The sequence below is a fragment of the Marmota marmota genome, unplaced genomic scaffold, assembly GCF_001458135.2.
Source record: "Marmota marmota marmota unplaced genomic scaffold, marMar, whole genome shotgun sequence".
NCBI lineage: Eukaryota > Metazoa > Chordata > Mammalia > Rodentia > Sciuridae > Marmota > Marmota marmota.
The window spans coordinates 16,469,953-16,487,067 of NW_025999913.1; the positions used below are offsets into that span (position 1 = coordinate 16,469,953).

Consider the following 17,115-nt stretch of genomic DNA (forward strand, 5'->3'; position numbering starts at 1 on the left):
AGTGATTTGGGGCATCTGTTCATCTGCCCTTTGAGAAATATATATTCAAATTCTTTTACCCTTTGCCATTTTTATTCAGGTTGTTTGATTTGTTGTAGAATTTTAGGTGTTTTATTTATTTTGAATATTAATTCCTTATGGTATACACGATTTACAAACATTGTCTTTCATTCCTTGGGCTCCATTTTTACTCCTTTGCTTGTGTCATCGGATGCACAAAGTTTTAAAAGTGTTCATGCAGTTCCTTTGGTTTATTTTTTTTGTTGTTACCATGGCTTTGGTGTCATAGCCAAGAAACCACTGCCACATTTGACATCATGAAGGTTTTACCCTCAGTTGTTACCTCTTCAGAATTTGGTAGTTTTAGATCTGTTTTTAGGTCTTTGATCCATTTTGAGTTAAATTTTTTTTTATGTGCTGTTAAATGAGAGCACAACTTCATTCTTTTGCATGTGGATATCCAGTCTTCTCGGCACCATTTGTTGAGAAGATCCTCCTTTCCCTGTTGAAGAGTCTTGACGCCCCATCAAGATTCATTTGGCCATATATGGGAGGATTTTTTTCCTGTACTCTCTATTCAGTTCTAGTCGTGTATATGTCTGTATTTTCCCAATATCACACTAGTTTGATGACTATAGCTTTGTGTAAGTTTTGAAATCAGCAACTGTGGGACCTCTAGATATGTTTTTCTATATCAGGGTTGTTTAGACTATTTTGTGGTTCTTTGAGATTCTATATAAATTTTAGTGTGGGCTTTTTCATTTCTGCAAAAATTGTCATTGGGATTTTGATATGGATTGCATTGAATCTGTTGATCACCTTGACCTCTTAATAAGGTTAAATTTTCCAATCCATGAATATGGGATGCATTTCCATTTGTTTATGTATTTAATTTATTTTATCAATGTTTTGTAGTTTTCATTGTATCTTGTACCTCTGATCAAATCCACAGTATTTCTTTATTTATGATATACTATTATAAATGGGATTCTATTTGTATTTCCTTTTGAAATTGTTTATTGTCCAAGACAGAAATGCAGCTATTTTAAAAATATTTTCACATGTAGATGGACACAATATGTTTACTTTATTTATTTATTTTTATGTGGGGCTGAGGATCAAATCCACTGCCTCACATGTGGTAGGCAAGTGCTCTGCCACTGAGCTACAACCCCAGCCCTGGACTGACTTTTATTTTGACTTTATGTCTTGCTGTTGGATTAATTTATTTATTAATGTAAAAGATCATGTGGATGTGTGTGTGTGTGTGTGTGTGTGTGTGTAATATTTGGGGTCTCTAAATATGAGATCATGACATCTGCAAACAAACATAATTTTCTTTCTTTTCTGTTTGGATGCCTTTTGTCCCCTTCTTGCCCCAACCTTCCGGTACCATATGGAATAAAGTGGTGAAGGCAGACATCCTTGCCTTGTTCCTTATCTTAGAGGGAAGGATTTTAATCTTTCGTCATTGAGCCTGATGTTCATGGTGGGTTTTTCATACATGATTTTTACTATGTGGAGATAATTCCCTCTCTTCCTAGTTTGTTGAGTGTTTTCTTCATGAACGGTTGTGAAATTCTGTCAGGTGCTTTTTCTGCATCACTTGACATGACCATGTGTCTTTTCCCTTTATTATGCTAATTCCTCATGTGACATTAATTGATTTTGTACATTGAACCATCCTTGCACTCCAGGAATTAATTCCACTTAGTTGTGATGTACAATCTATTTAATATGCTGCTGAACTTAGTTTGTTAGTATTTTATTAGAACTTTGCTTCAGTGCTCTTCGGGGATATTGTCTGTGGTTTTCAGTTCTAGTAGTGTCTTGGTCTGATTTTTTTATCAGAGTAATACTAGCATCAAAGGATGAGTTAGGAAGTATTCTCTGCTCTTCAGTTTTTTTGAACACTTTAATAAGGATTGAAGTTAGTCATGTTTTAAATATTTGGTAGAGGCCAGGTACGATGGCTTGGGAGGCTGAGGCAGGAGGATCATAAGTTCAAAGCCAGCTTCCCCAACCTAGTGAGTCCTTCAGCAAGTTATCAAGACCCCATCTCAAAATAAAAAATAAAAAGGGCTGGGGATGTGACTCAGTGGTTAAGTACCCCTGGGCTTAATCCCTGATACCAAAAAAAAAAATGGTAGAAAGCTATGCATTTTAAAAAACAATCTAAAAGAATATATTCAAAGCAATCAGTTGAATTGAGGGTACAGTGTTGTTTAGGATGAAGAGAAGCTTGGAAATTTGTTGACTGGTTGTTTCATCTCTGACAATTTCTTACAGTGTGTGAGCTGATTGTTCTTAACCCAGTCCTGATGGCTGAGTTTGGCCTCCGTGGTGTGGCCTGGCTCAGAGTCTGTTGCTGTCTCATTTTTGAAGAGGCCTGGGTGATTAGTGAGCATTTTCTCACAGCATATGACTCAGAATAAAACATAGCTCCAGATTCAGAAGTTATTTCAAAAAAAGTTTTGCCTCACTTATTTTACAACATTTCTAAGACTATATTGACTTTGAAAGCATTGATGCTAATGTTAATTCAGCTTTTTTTATTATTAGTTTCCATTCTTTCCTTCAACAGCATTTATGGGATTCTTGGAATAGTACAGTCCAATATAAATACAATGCAAGCCACAGGTATAATTAAACAAAGAGAGAAATTGGTAAATCCATTTAACCAATATAATTTACTTATGTAACCTATTATATCAAAATATTTCAATATTGTATGAATCAAAGAATGAATGAGATGTTTGCTTTATTTTCCATGCTGAGTTTTGAAATCCACTGTGCATTTTGAACTTGTGGTGTGCCTCAATTTGGATTGACAGATTTCAAGGGCTCAAGAGCCACTGCATTTGACAGTAGGGACCCAGCATATTCAGTGCTGAGGACCTAAAGTCCAGAAGAGGCCCACCTTCAACTCTGCCTAGTGGACAGGATGATCAGTGAAACTCTACAATGTCAAGTCCCTGGGGAGGAGCCAGCCTGCTGTGTCTAGACACCCAGAGGACTGCTCCAGCGTCTGACCTGTGAGCTGTGGCTTTCTTGCAGCTGGCACAAATTGTTTTGCTACATCTCATTTCTTTGAACTAGTCCCCTGTGGGGAGGCCACTGCGCTGGAGTCTGGCATGGGTCCCAGTCTATCAAACATTGACTCTTCGCCTTGTGTGAGGAGGGCCACTAGCAAGTTCACATTTAATCACAGGCCTGTGAGCTGGGCTTCCAGTATCCCAGCCTCCCTGCTGTTCACTGCAGCCCGCCTATGTTCCCACAGGCAGGAGTGTTCCCTGGCCTGGAGAGTGCTCCCCTGGACTGGAGTGTGCGCCCTTGGCCTGGAGTGTGCGCCCCTGGCCTAGAGAGTGATCCCCAGGCCTGAGAGTGCTCCCCTGGCCTAGAGAGTGCTCCCCTGGCCTGGAGAGTGCTCCCCTGGCCTGGAGTGTGTGCCCCTGGCCTGGAGAGTGCTCCCCCACAGGTACACCACTTTGTCGCTCTGCACAGCCCAGCAGGAGGGCTGAAATTGTGGTGCTGGAAGAAAACATTCGGGTTTTCCTCTTTCCCCAGACTTCCCCCCACTGACCTCTAGAAAGCAGCCCCAAGAGCTCTGATTGTCATTGGAAAGTCACTGTATGGACTTTCATCCACCCCCACTGACCCCATGTTGGTCAGAGTACATGTCCATCTTCTGAGGGGGATACGGGGACACCTGGAGTGGCTGGCATGGCCGCCATAGTCAGGCAAGTCCATGCCTCTCCCCAGGATCCCTGTGGGGTGTGGGTGCTGCAGAGACGTTGGCCTTTCCCAGCCAGAAGGCCAAGGGTAGGGCAGTACTCCCACTTAGCTCCACGGCCTGTTGGCCTTCTCTGACACTGCCTAGCCAGAGAGGGGTGGGAGCTTGGCAAAGTGGGAGGACCTCATTGCACTCCCTCCCCTCAGTGTCACCTCCCTCCCACAGCTTCTTCTGTCCACGTCACTTAGCTCTCAGAGCCTGCAAGTTCCTTTCTACTGCTGATGTGGGAGAGGCTTGGAAACACACCCCTTTCCAGGAGATGAGCAATGTTCACAGAGGCAGGGTCAGGTGAGGTCACGAGACTGGACCCAGAACCTCACCAGACTCTTGCAGGCAGCTCTTGGGGCCTGCCAGCGAGGTGCACTGAAGAAAGAGGGGACCCGGCTCTTCTCTGTGTAGGCTCCATGTTGACAGGTGGAGTCAAGGTGGGCTGGGGACTGTGCCGGAGGAACAGATGGGCCAGCCCTTCTGGAGAATTTAGCAGCACAAGTTAGTATACCGTAAATCATCATCTGATTGATGTCGCTGGCCTTCTACAAAGCGCTGGTGCGCTGACACCAATCTCTTAGTCATTTTAGAACCTTACACTATTGATCCAGCTTTCTTTGGGAATTCTATAATCTTTCTATCTGGAGAAATCAGATTAAGATTATGAAAGTCCCAAGAATCTCAATTAGAACCTCAGTTAAAGAGGTTGCCAAAGTAAAACTATGACTTTTCCTGGGACAGTGAAAGAGCTAGAGTAGAGCAGTAGTTCTCTCTACCCCAGGGTCAGTGTCTCCTAAACCTTAACAGCGCTCTCAGTGCGGACATTGGCTGCTGCGATTTTGACTGAAAGGCAGTGGCAAGTTAAGGAGCCAGCAGAAGGAGGTTGGAGCTGGTGAAAACCACACACAGAAGGCCCTACGTTGTTTAAATGTCACAGGTGCGTGCTTTTTACATGCTGGAGATAACGAAAAAAGAGCATTAATGGTACCTACCAACAAAGGCATTTTGGCATAAAAATATTTTGCACTTTGCATAGTTTTATTAGGTAAACCGATAATAATTTGAGTTCCTTCGGCAGGTCAGTAGCCAGACCAGGTCTGACTGTTATAAGGGGCTGGTGGTCAGGCAGCACCCCGAGACCAGCAGGGACAGCGAGGTGGTGGCTCTGGGTGTGAATTCTGATGCTATTACTAATTGGCCCTGGCTAACTGACTCAGCTTCTCATGACCTCATTTATTTTCTGTAAAAGTGGAATTACAAATTTGTATTTATGGAGATTATATAATATGGTCCATGTATAGTATTCAATCCCTAGTGATTGATAAATACCAAATTATTTTTAAAAATTTTTTAATTTGTTCTTCATGGGTATACATGACAATAGACTGTAAGAGGAAAAACAAGTAGCTATTATTTTTTTATTTCCACACAAAATATTTTGTTGGTAATATGTTTGTAATAAATAGCTGCCTTTTACTTCTGCCAGTAGCAAAGCAATACCTTGATTGTTTAATACTTGCTTAGCTTATTTGAAACTTAGTGTGTATTTTCCCTGTGTGGCACAGCAGGGGGGTAGTGTGTGTGCACACATGCGCACTTGGAGGCCAGGAACTGCCCCATGCAGACTGAGCTACCCAGACACAGCCTTCCCATGGCAGATTTTTAGATCAAGGCTAAAAATCTGAGGTTGCGTAATTGCCCTCAGTGAACTAGGAGCGTGTGCCAGTGGCAGAGTTCTCTGTGGGCTCTGGTTTTCTCATGGTCGAAGGCGTTGGGTGCAGGTACAGAGGTCCGAGGGAGTAGCTGAGCAGGTTGCTGGTGCTTGCTGTGGAGTGAGTAGGTTGGCCCGGGGCAGAAGCAGGAGGGAAGCTGAGGTTTGGTGAAGGAACGTCATCTTGAATGTTTCCATGGCTCTAGCAGTTTAGAAGTTGGGAGTTTAAGTAAGGTTGTTGGTTGTGGGGAAAGTGGCCCACAAACATTCAGACGTGGTTGAAGCTTAGTCACTTGGTCTTTATTTTAATCTGAAAATAGAGAGCCAGGGCTTCTGAATCACATGGCAAAGGGATCGCTTCATGACTTTGAGTCTGAGTGCTAATTATTGCACGCTGATAGGATCTGGAGCGCTCGCCATTCTGCTCACGTCTTAATTATCTGCAGATTGCTTTTCTTGGGAGAAGAAAGAATATCATGATTTTGAATTTTTAAAAAGCTATTCTTCCAAAAACTTTTATATTCATTCACCGCCCCCCCCCCAAACCTTGGAGTGACCTAAAACATGAAGATCTGGTGAACAGGGGTCTTTCCCTGACCTCCATGTGCCTTTCTTTGTGTTTTATAGGTCTCGACATGCAAGGCTGGGTTTATATGATTGGAGGGTAGGATTGGCTTTTCCACTTGAGGTTTGTTCCTTTTGATTCTAAGACAAAGATAGGTAAAACTATTAGTTTCTTCCTGCCCCCTAAAAATATATGCTAAACTCATATTTTTTAATTTCCAAAAGTTAGGTTGTTTTCCCCCATGAGAGAACCAAAAGATAATATACAGCCACCGCTATGTTATCAATAAGAATTTGGGAGTAGAGTGTGCGGACAATTGAAATGATGAATTCCCCTCATATGTTACATTCAAAAACCTTTTATGCTCAGCTCTTCAAATCTCAGCAAGGGAAAGAAAAGTAAGAAGTAAGATTTGTTTAGTTTTCTTTTCTTTTATTGGAGCATTATAATTATACATAGTATTTGGGTTCGTTTTGACAAAATCACACATGGAAGGAATTTGATTTCAGGGAGTGGGGGTCCCCCACCCTGTCCTCCCCTCCTCCTCTCTTTTCTCCCTCCTCCACTCATCTTCCTTTCACTCCTTTATTCATTTCTTTTTTAAATAAATTATTTATTTATTCTAATTTGTTATACACGATGGCAGAATGTGATTCAGGTCATATTACACATACAGAGCACGACTTTTCAAGTCACTGATTGTACACAAGGTATCTTCACACCATTCGTGTCTTCATAAATGTCTAACTCATTCCACCATCATCCCTACCCCCTTGCCCCCTCCTTTCCCCTATTCATTTATTTTTGATTGGCACCTTCTACATTTACCCAAAGGTGGGACCCCCTTTGGCTCTTTATATATGTATATGGCATCCCATATCCCGCTCTCTCCCTCTCTCCCTCTGTTCCCCTTCTACTCACTGATCTTCCCTATCTTTATGATATATTGTCCCCCCCTTCTTTCTGTTATTTTGCTCTGACTTCCACCTATGAGAGAAAACATTCAGTCCTTCACTGAGTCTGGCTTATTTCACTCAGCATGATTTTCTCCATTTCTGTTCATTTACCAGTAAATGCCATTATTTCATTCTTCTTTATGGCTGAGTCAAACTCCATTGTGTGTATACCACATTTTCTTGATCTATTCCGGGCATCTGGGTTGATTCCATAACGTGGCTCTTGTGGATTTTGCTGCTGTAAACACTGACATGCCTGTATCTCTGTAGTATGCTGATTTTAGATCTTTTGGATAAATGCCAAGGGGAGGGATAGCTGGGTCGTGGGGTGGTTCCCCCCCCCCCTAGTTTTGTGAGGAAGAGAGATAAGATATTAAGTATACACACATGGGTTAGGGCACTTGACATCAGGAACTCTGGATTGGGATCCAGCCTCTTCCATTATGGCTTGAGTGTGGGGAAATTTTTATAACTGCTTCTTTTTTCATCATTTGTCAAATGCTGAGACATTTTTGTTCTCTGGTGTTTTTTCTAGATGAGGTAGCTGCATGTCACAATCTGTAATCTGTTCAGCCTGCTTCCTGGGTGAACTCGCTTCTGCACCTGGTAGAAGAAGCTCGTAGAGCTGTGGTCTGAGTGAACATTCATACCATTCTCCTCTAAAATATCAAGAGCAAGCTACATACCAACAATCTTCATTTTCTGATCTCCATCCACTGGAATTGTCCCAAGATCCAAAAATTGCTAATGGTAGAGCTAAAAAACAAAAAAAGCAAAATCCATATTGATATCCTTCTTGCTCAGTTTTCTCCAGTTCTGGTGGTGAGTTGGGAAATATTAACCTAACTTTGACCTGGAAAGCCAAACAAGGAGAGTGCTTCTGTTGTTGTTGTTGTTTTAAAACTCTTTTCTGGGAATTCTGTATTACCAGTGTTGGGTCTGGGTAGATTGTGGGAGCTGGGAATTTCTTTCTCCATGATACTGACTTCTCACAATGACACACTGGGAAATGAATTTGGAAATCTGGAAAGGAAACAGTGGCTATTTCCTCTAACCTGAGGAGCGTGGGACTTTTGCAGAAGCCCTTCTCCAAGTGTCTGCTCTGCTTGCTGTACCTGGAACTTAGACAAAGAAGCTCTGTCTTCCATTAGCCTTATTTTCTGGTAGCAGGAGTAACTCTTCACTAATGGTGCTGCCTGACCTATTTCCTTTCCTTGGCATTCTCTTCACTGAAGGGTGAGTGGCTTATCTCATTGCCCTGGCAGCTGTTTGGGGCCAGCAGTGTTGGGAAGTCAGTCTGTCTTGGTGTGCCCCTCAGTGTCCCCATGTCCCCATGGCTGCCCTGCCTGTCACTCCAGGACCCAGCCAGTGCCCAGTCTCCATGAGGCCTTGTTCCTGCTCAGCCCTGAGCAACGACTTTGCACTATAAGGATCCTGGATGAAGTCTGGAAAAAAGTTACTAACATCCAACCAAAGAAATGGAGGAACAAGTAGGGCTGAGTAAAATATGGTAGGCATGGTATAAAAATCCATTCCAGTGCCATAATAAAAAACTTGTCAGAAGTCAAGTTTGGAAGTCTAGTCTTGGTTTTGCTGCCCAGTAGGATCATGAATAGGGTGCAGTTTCTGGGTGCTATGGACTTCACATCCTTATTTACAGAATAAGATGTGGCCTTGCTCATCACGAAGGCTTCTCTCAGCATTGCCATTCTGTGTCCTTAAGTCCAATACATCTGTGGATAGTTTAGTTTTTTTTTTATTATGGATTATCCTATTTGTATCTTTTATTGCCCCCAAAATATCACATGTTATTCAGGCCAATTATTTCCCTTAACATGGTTCACACACAAAGTGCACAGTCTGCCCCACCCAGCGGAGGAGACTGGTCAAGCCAGAGTCCTGGAAAGCCCTGGAAGAAAATGAGGCAAAAGGCTCAGCATCATATCTTTTACTAGGTCTTCGGAAAGGAGACTCTGTACAACTAAAAAAAAAAAAAAAACACGTAAGATGAGTTCAAGACTAGATGTTGATTTTGGAATTGCTTCTTTTGGAAACTTCAAAAATGGAAGCAGAATGTATTTAGGTATTCTCTAAAGACAGGAGAATTTTAATTGTCCTTCTAACGTCTGTCTCTCAAAGTTAGCAAGTTCGTGGATCTCTTGATGGTTTGTGGATGCTTTTCGGAAGAAGTGTAGCTGCTTATGAAGTCCAACAACATTTTGTTGGAAGGTAGAAGTCTAACTTTATTATATGAAGGCCTGTTCCTCAGAGGACGAGCAGCAAGCCAGACTGTCCTTATTCTTGTTTTAAAGTAAACTTACTTGTGGACTTGTCATGGACTCCTCGTCATGGACCACATGTGGAGCCATTGAAGGTGTGAACTTTGTGTTGGTGTGAAACAACTGAATAAAAGCTGTTTATAACGTTGCATGCCTTATAACATAAATACCCAGAATCAGTCATTTTTCTATTAGTTTATATGTAACATCGTACGCAAGCTTTCCTTTTTACATTTTGTCTGACCTGGATTCTTAGCCAGGCATCCATATTTCCTGATGGTGTTTTGTGTTGTCCTTTTACATACCAAATTGGAGTAAATCAGAGTTCTTACATTTGGCACTTGTCCAGGAATAGCAGTAATGCTACACTGTATCATAACCAGGGCTCCCCCCCCAGCTTTTTTTTTTGTTTTTGGTATTGAGGATTGAACCCAGGGGTGAGCTACACCCGTAGCCCTCTTTATTTTTTTATTTTGAGGCAGAGTCTTGCTAAAAATTCCCCAGGCTGACTTTGAACTTGAAATCCTCCAGCCTCAGACTTCTGCGTTGCTGGGATCACAGGCCTGTGCCAATAGTTTAGTAATCCAAGTACATTTTAAAGCTGTTTCTACTTTCCACCTCTGTACAGAGATGACTCTTTTAAATGAGTGCTTCGTGTTGGGGGACAAGGCCTTGTTTCGGTGCGTACTGTATCTCATCTTACCCTCATTTACTTTCTCTGGGCTGAAACAGTTCAATTCTCTAGAGCATTTCTGCACCTCTATAGAAGCAGAGCTACCCACAAAGACGTGTGTCCGTGTATGCAGCAGGTTCCCCGTGAATGTGAATATGGTTTTTGTTCATTGTATGCAACAGGATAAGGAGTACTATGCATTTTTTTTTAAGACTCAAATTGTCAATGTCAGTCCAATCATATTTTTCTTCTTTTTGTGCATTGAGTGGACTTCACAAAAGCTGACCTTGGATCTTCAAGATATAGGAAAGTGAATTTTTTGAGGGGAAGTGCCTGGATACAGTGAAAATCAGCATAAATGTGATATAACCTCAGAATTTGGGGAGGTTGGAGTGACTAGTTGGCAAAGCTTAGATGAATGCTGCATCTGCACCTGGAAGTCAGATCAGCACCCAGCCAGGAAGCCTAGGGAGAGGGAAGAGGGTGTCAGTTGTGCTTCTGAGTTTTACGTCTGTAACTGCTTCCCTTTGACAAGCAGATTCAATGGCTCCGTGCACCTACAGCCTAAAAAGCAGAGCCTCCGGGTCTCCCTGGTGGGGCCCACTCTGTTCTCTGCCGGTGGCGTCTGCAGCTCTCCTCCTGAGGTTCTGAAAGTTGGAAACTCAGGGTTCCAGCCTCAGTACCTCCTTCGTAGGCAGCACCAACTTCATCAGATCACATGACCTCTCTGACCCTTCACCTCCTAAAGGGTAAAACAATGCAAAAAAAACTATTGAGTTTTTATTCACCTGTGATACCGTGTGAGTCTTCTCTAGGGACTTGCATGTAGAGCTACTCTGTGGACACTCTGTAGGGCTCATTTGGAGGTACAGTATGTAACCATGGGCTATTGAGAGTTGAAATAATTGTAACCTTTCCTTGTGTCCTTGTGAGGTGCTGAATTCTTCTCTTCCTGTCATCTAATAATCAAAACCTTTCGGCCACAAGCAAAGATAATTTGAATACTAGGTTTGGGGTAAAAGGGCTCCATATAAATCCTTTTGAAATTTTGTCCATCCTTTAATTTTTTTATGTTGCTTAGTTATGGAGAAGGGAGAGAACATAAAATCTGATTTTTATTAGATGACTTATGTATGCTCAATATTTTACTCTAGGACGATATAAAATTCCCTGTTCTCAGATGCCGCATGCCAGCTGTCTCCAGAGTGAAAAATGAACAGCATCTTATAGCTCTACTTGCCTGTGAGTGCCAGGACCCAGCCTAGGGAAGAGGGCAGCATCCGTCTCTTCAGAGCTGACCGGACACGGGCACTGCCTTCCACGGTCTGTCTCCTAGGTACAGTTTTGTGGTCAACACCTGCTCTTCCTTGGCCTCCTCCTCCTAATGCAGTGGGTTTTCTTGGTTTAAAAATGAAACAGAGAACTTTTCCATCAACCGTGTTTGGATTATTTTTCCCCAAAAAAACAAAAAGAATTCTGCTTTCTTTGACTATTATTATTTTTTTTCTTTCAAAAGGGAGAGGAAGCTGGGCTGGGAATGTGGCTCCCTGGTAGTGGGGTTGCCTAGCGTGCCCAGGGCCCTGGCTTCAATACCCAGCACTGGAGAGGGAGAGGGAAAAGGGGTGGGGAAAGGAGTTTAAAGATACCATGGAGTATCTGTGTACTGGGCTCTCCCTTACATATTAGTTCATCTACCTTTTACCAAAGGCATTAATGATGGTGAAGATGCTCGTGACAATGACTGTTCTGACTGGACAGAGTATCAGGTAACCTGGCCCAAAACATGCTAATAAGCATCCATAGTTGCCGCAGTCTGGCTGGACACAAATCACGAGCCACTCAAGCAGGAACAAACTTTATTTCCGAAGTGAACGCCACGCGCATGTGGCCTTCTCCTGGGACACACCACACACCTGAAAATCCCTCCTCCGGCACTTCCCCAACCAATGGGAACTCTCCAGGAATCCTCTGAGAACTCCAAAGTAGCAGGCCAAGGCGGACAGCAGGGGTCTAATATACAATTGAATACACAGCTTAACATAACCATCTTCGTCTCAATGGCTGCTGGCATCACCTCTCAACCACTCCTTTCTGGCAAAAGTGCCATGCGTCATTCCCACTCGCTATGGCTCTCAGCACATAGTAGGCTCCCTAATTATTATCATGCATGTGGCTCAAAAAGTGTTTTGTGTGTGTGCCAGCATGTGGGTCACAGTGAAACCAGTGGGGTTTTGGTGAAGGCAGTTGTGATTTCTCACCCTTCAGTGATTTCATGTCCTATAGGAACACATTCAGGAACCGACTTAGAGATGGTTCAGTGTGATGTTTTAGTTTTCTGATGGTGTAGAAGCCATGTGCATTCAATAGAAAGTACAGCTCAAGATACTGAATTTCGATCTGGTCCTGGGTTGGCAACATGCAGTGTGATACCCTGGTGACGCTGCGCGGTGGCAGAGAGCTCTGCTCCATGTCATCCTGAGGAGACGGGGTGTGGCAGAGCTGTGGTGTTCCATAGGTGAGGTATTCTGAATGTTTTCCACTTTGGATACTTTTATTTTACAGTGGATTTACTGGGAGGTTACCTCATCATCAGCCAAGGAGCATCTGTGTTCTGGGATCCAATTCTTACATTGCTTTCTGTGCCCAACGTAGCCGTGACATCATGGCAGAGATGTGCCCCTGAGGAGCATTTTCTCATCTTTAGGAATGTTTTTTGAAAATAACTGAAAAGTCAAGGCCATATAAAGATGGTCCCACAGCAAAACCCTGGCCATTATGGGATGCCTAGGTCCCGCACACCTCTGTGTTCCTCACAAGGCACCAGCTGCTCTCCCCTTGACCCCGTGTGACACGACTGTGCAGTAAGTGCCATTACTTTGCTGCAGCATGGGAGGACTCAGTTGTCAGCGTCCCAGGGTGAGCGTGGTCGGGTGCAGACCGCCCGGCTCCTCAGCATTCTGCAGCCCGATGAGCTCATGGTGGGTGGCTCCCTGAGAACTTTGACTTTGGCCTCAGCTGATTTAGGAAATATTTCTCTCTCCAAGCTTATATTTTTTTATTAATTATAAGTAGTGGACATTTTTTTTAGGACAGTGGTAGTAAATATATAACTCAAGGCAGAGGGAGAGGCTGGGGGAGGATTTTAGTCATTTGGAACCATTAGAAGCTCTCTGGGCAGCCTTCCAGGAACCCAGAATTTCAGCCGGGCACAGTGGATGCTGAGAATGTGGGAGATTTTGTGTCTCTGTACACAGGGGGCCCGTGTCATCTTGGTCTTCAGCCTGAACCACACTCATGGTGAGAAGCAAATCTTGGGAGAGACGAACAGAACCTTATGTACAGAGGACTGGAGTTTCAGGGCTGTGACTTGAAAAGTCCACTCCTCCTGATAATTTACAGGAGGCTGCTTACCTTTTCTGTTTGGGGCTTTATTTTCCTTTAGAGTTGGAAATATTCTGTCTTTACAGTCCTTTTAAATGGATGGTAGAAGGTAGGAAATATGCAAATGAGACTCTTCAGTCTGGCCTTCTTGGCGTCCTTGGGTAGTTTTGATGCTCCTGTGCCCATTCCCTGGTTCAGCAGGTTTACTGGGCACCTGCTCTATTCCAGACCCTCCCCCATCCTTGGGGATAAAAGACTACAAGAGTCTGAATCTGTCCTCAAGGCATTTGTCTTCTGGTGGCAGGAATTCCTGTTCCCAGTAAGTCCCCAGACAGCGTAAAGAGGGCTCTATTAGCAGAAGGAACATTCTACAGACACACCAAGGAGGAGGCAGTAATCACGGTGAATATGAGTGGATGTGTGAGCTAAATCTTTCAAAGGATGCGTAGTAGGGCAGGAAGATGGGGGCGAGGAGGGAAGGCCCGGGAGATGGCGAGCCCAGGGTCCAGGGAAAGGGCTGGAATCCTCGCCATTATCATCTCACAGCCAGGAAAACGGAACGATGCCACTGCGCCCAGGTCCCTCTGCCCACCGCTGGGCCACTCTGATTACGGGCCGAATTGGGAGGTGATCCTGCCCCTTCTCAATCCCCTCCTCTTCCTGCTCCCTCTCTCTGGCGCTTTCTGGTTGGCCTGGGGGACATTTCCCTAGCAGCCTTGCATACTGCAGAGGGAGAAGGAGAACGAAGCGAAGCCACCTGCCCTGCCGCGACCAGGGAGGTCAGGTTTTCTGCCATGTGTCTCCAGGGTCTTCTCAGGGTTTCTGTTTTCCTGTGACTGCATTAGATTCTGGCTCTTTGGTCACTGCTTCTCCCTGCTTCATTGAGACTTGACCTTGATTAAACATGACTCTACAGTGTGGGGACTTCCTCAGTTGAGCGCCTGAAATTTGCTAATTTGGGGTTTTTACGGGGACAGCAAAATGCTCACGTTTTAACAATGTAGGATTCCTGGGGACATCATGAAGCTGCTGACGTGATGCTAAGTGGTTTGTGCCTATAAGAAACTTTGCAGATGGCTAAGATAAGTGTGAAGGGTGTTTTATATGGCTTGACTTACTGTTTCTTCAATGGAAGAAAATCCGGCAGACTTGTCCAGGATCATGAGGGAGATGAGTGATTTTCCTGTGGTAAATCACTAATACCACAAATGACACAGACTGTTTTTGATAAGTACCAGCAAGGGAAGTTTATTTATATTCTCCAAGAAGATGCATGGGAATGTAGCGCCTAGCATGTTCATTTAGGGGAAAAAAAATTAATGGAGAAAATTTCCCTGACTCTAGTTACTATAGTTAAGCAACTTAATTCTGAACCCTAACTTTTCTTAGTAAACTGGGCAGCTAACGCAGCAAGAAGCCATAAATAAATCACTAAGGACCCAGTTGGACCCACCATTCATGGAGATCTGATTTGAGGAGATGGGGGAAGATTTGGAGATACTAAGATCAACTTCACGTTCAACCCAGGGATAGAGAAAGCGCGTGTGAAAGGAGCCTGCCTTTTGTTATGAGATTCATTCTGTGATTCGAATCTTTGTAATTTTTCAGTCAACCTAATAACCAAGGAGCGCAGCACAGTGCGTGAATGCAGCTTCGTGAGTCCCGAGGGCCTGAGGGACCTGGTACTGTAAAAAGCAGGTGCGGGGCTGAGGGTTTGGCTTGGGGAGTCTGCTTTCTCCCCTTGTTGTGTTTGGTCTATCCAGGCCCCTGCCTTCCCTAACCCCCTTGGGTCCAACGAGGGCACCTTCAGGACGGGCACCTTCAGGAGTTGTGCTGTGTTCAGGATGAGAGTCTGGCCAACCCGACTCTCTGGGGGGTATTCTGCGGGGACCTGCACACTCTCCTGGTGCCCTGCGTGCAGCGTTGCTGACCCTTCCTCCTGCCCTCTGGGTGTGACGCGGGCAGGACTTTGGTTTTTAATACGTTCCAATGGGTAGAAGTCTCTTGGCTGGTAGGAGTTCTCCTGATTGACCTGGTTATAAAACAGATGATCCCATCCCTCTGCCCCTAATGTTTCTCCCTCCTCACAGCAGAGATGAACCACCTGCTGTCACCTCCCACATGCTGGTGAGAAATTCTGCCAGCGGCGGTTACAGCGGCAGCTTTGGGGTAGATCTGGGAAGTGGGCAGAGTTGTGGCAACACTGGGCCCTCGTTTTGCTTTTAAATCACCCAGGGACAGTTTCATAAATGAAGTTGCCCAATTCATCCTCTGTCTTCTGCCCACCTAAAAGGGAACATTTAGCTGAAAAACAGCAGGTTCACACACTCTTTGGATATTTTCTTCTCCTCTGAGGGCACACCCCGCCTGTCTCCAGTCTATCCTCCGTGCTCCCAGGCCACAGTCCCTGAATGAACCCTTTGCCATCCTGTGTCCAGGGGAAATCTGCCCAGGAACAATAGCTGGAGGACGGTCTGCAGCCTGGGTAGACTTCAGAAGCTGCTTCCCTCCCGACAGGGCAGGACACAGGCTCTCCGGGGCTGGAGGTCCCAGCCTGCACGCGCTCCTGGTTGCCTTCCCAGGAGCTGCAAGTGTGACTGCCAGGAGGACTCCAGGAAAGCCGGGGAGCTGGCACAGCAGCCCTTCCCACAGGGGCCACACAGGGAGCCCAGGGGAAGCCAGGAGGGTGGGCAGGGCCAGGGCCAAGGGCGGCAGGCGGGGCATCCTGGGCAAGATGAGGACACGACCTGAGCTCACACTGCGTTACCTCACAGCCCTGTAGATGTCGGGGTGACTCCCGAGCTCTGGGTGAGGGCAGTGAGCACATCAAAGAACTGCTAATTAATCTCCAGGTGTGCTGGGGAGAACGGATGGGCTCTTCCTTCAGGACAGGGCTAAGTCCCAACCCCCTCCTCTCCACCCCTCAGGTGAGTTTCTTTTATTTCAAGCCAATTTAATTTTTACACAGAGTCTTTTACCTGCAGTCAGTTTACTTTACCTAGAGTCTCGGATTTCAGGGTGGGGTGGGGAGGGTGTGCTTTTGTGTGTGTCTCCATAAGAAGGGGTGAAGGGGTTTTTCTTCTTCATAAACATAAAATTTATGTTGGAGTCTTTGGGTCCACATGTTTGAAAGCATCCTTCTAGGTGAATCAAATCACACTCTGGGGAAAAAAAATTTTTTTTCTTGGACATTTGAACAATTAAATCCCTGGTTGGAGCCTGGGCAGAGTTTGGCGCTACAGTAGGATTCACAGGGTTCCCACTGTGGTTCTGTGTTAGTGTTCAACTTCTGCTCCTTGGCCCCCTTTTCATTGATGTCAAATGCTATTACTCTCTGGAGAGAAGGTATTTTAATGATAGGAAGATGTCAATTCGAATCCTCTTCTGCTTGACAATAAAAACCATACAGGATATTGAAATGTGGGGGGTGGATTTCTGAACTAAGTCTCTGGAGCATTTCTCAACCTCCGCAAGGCTGATATTTTGGGGTGGATAATTCCTGCTGGGGAGGGGTGCTGTCCTGTGCTTGGGAGAATGTGGGGCAGCACCCTTGGCTTCTGCCCCTAGATGCCCATCTCCAGCTGTGGCAACCAAAAGTTAGTATCATGGAGAACCCCATGGCCCCCAGCTGGGGACCACTGCTGGAGACAGGGATTTCACTAAGGAGAAGTAAACAGTGAGAAGTAAACTGTTTTTGTTACAGTTCATTATCTATGCATTTCCAAAGGAGGTGAATCTCAAGGAGACTGACCCGCCTTGTGGAACTGCC

The 17,115-nt window shown here is 44.8% G+C and overlaps 1 long non-coding RNA gene across 6 annotated transcripts in view; it reads left to right on the forward strand.

Moving 5' to 3' along the window:
* Window positions 1–17,115, forward strand: part of LOC107149427 — a 290,671-nt gene that overhangs the window by 267,917 nt on the left and 5,639 nt on the right. For 4 of the 6 annotated variants that reach the window (XR_007346266.1, XR_007346269.1, XR_007346267.1 and 1 more), the window contains 2 exons: window positions 7,549–8,249; window positions 11,120–11,301. The exons of 1 other annotated variant lie outside the window; for it this stretch is intronic. This is a non-coding gene — a long non-coding RNA (uncharacterized LOC107149427). The remainder of the gene's footprint in view (window positions 1–7,548; window positions 8,250–11,119; window positions 11,302–17,115) is intronic. One more of the 6 variants, XR_007346264.1, reaches the window with a different exon arrangement.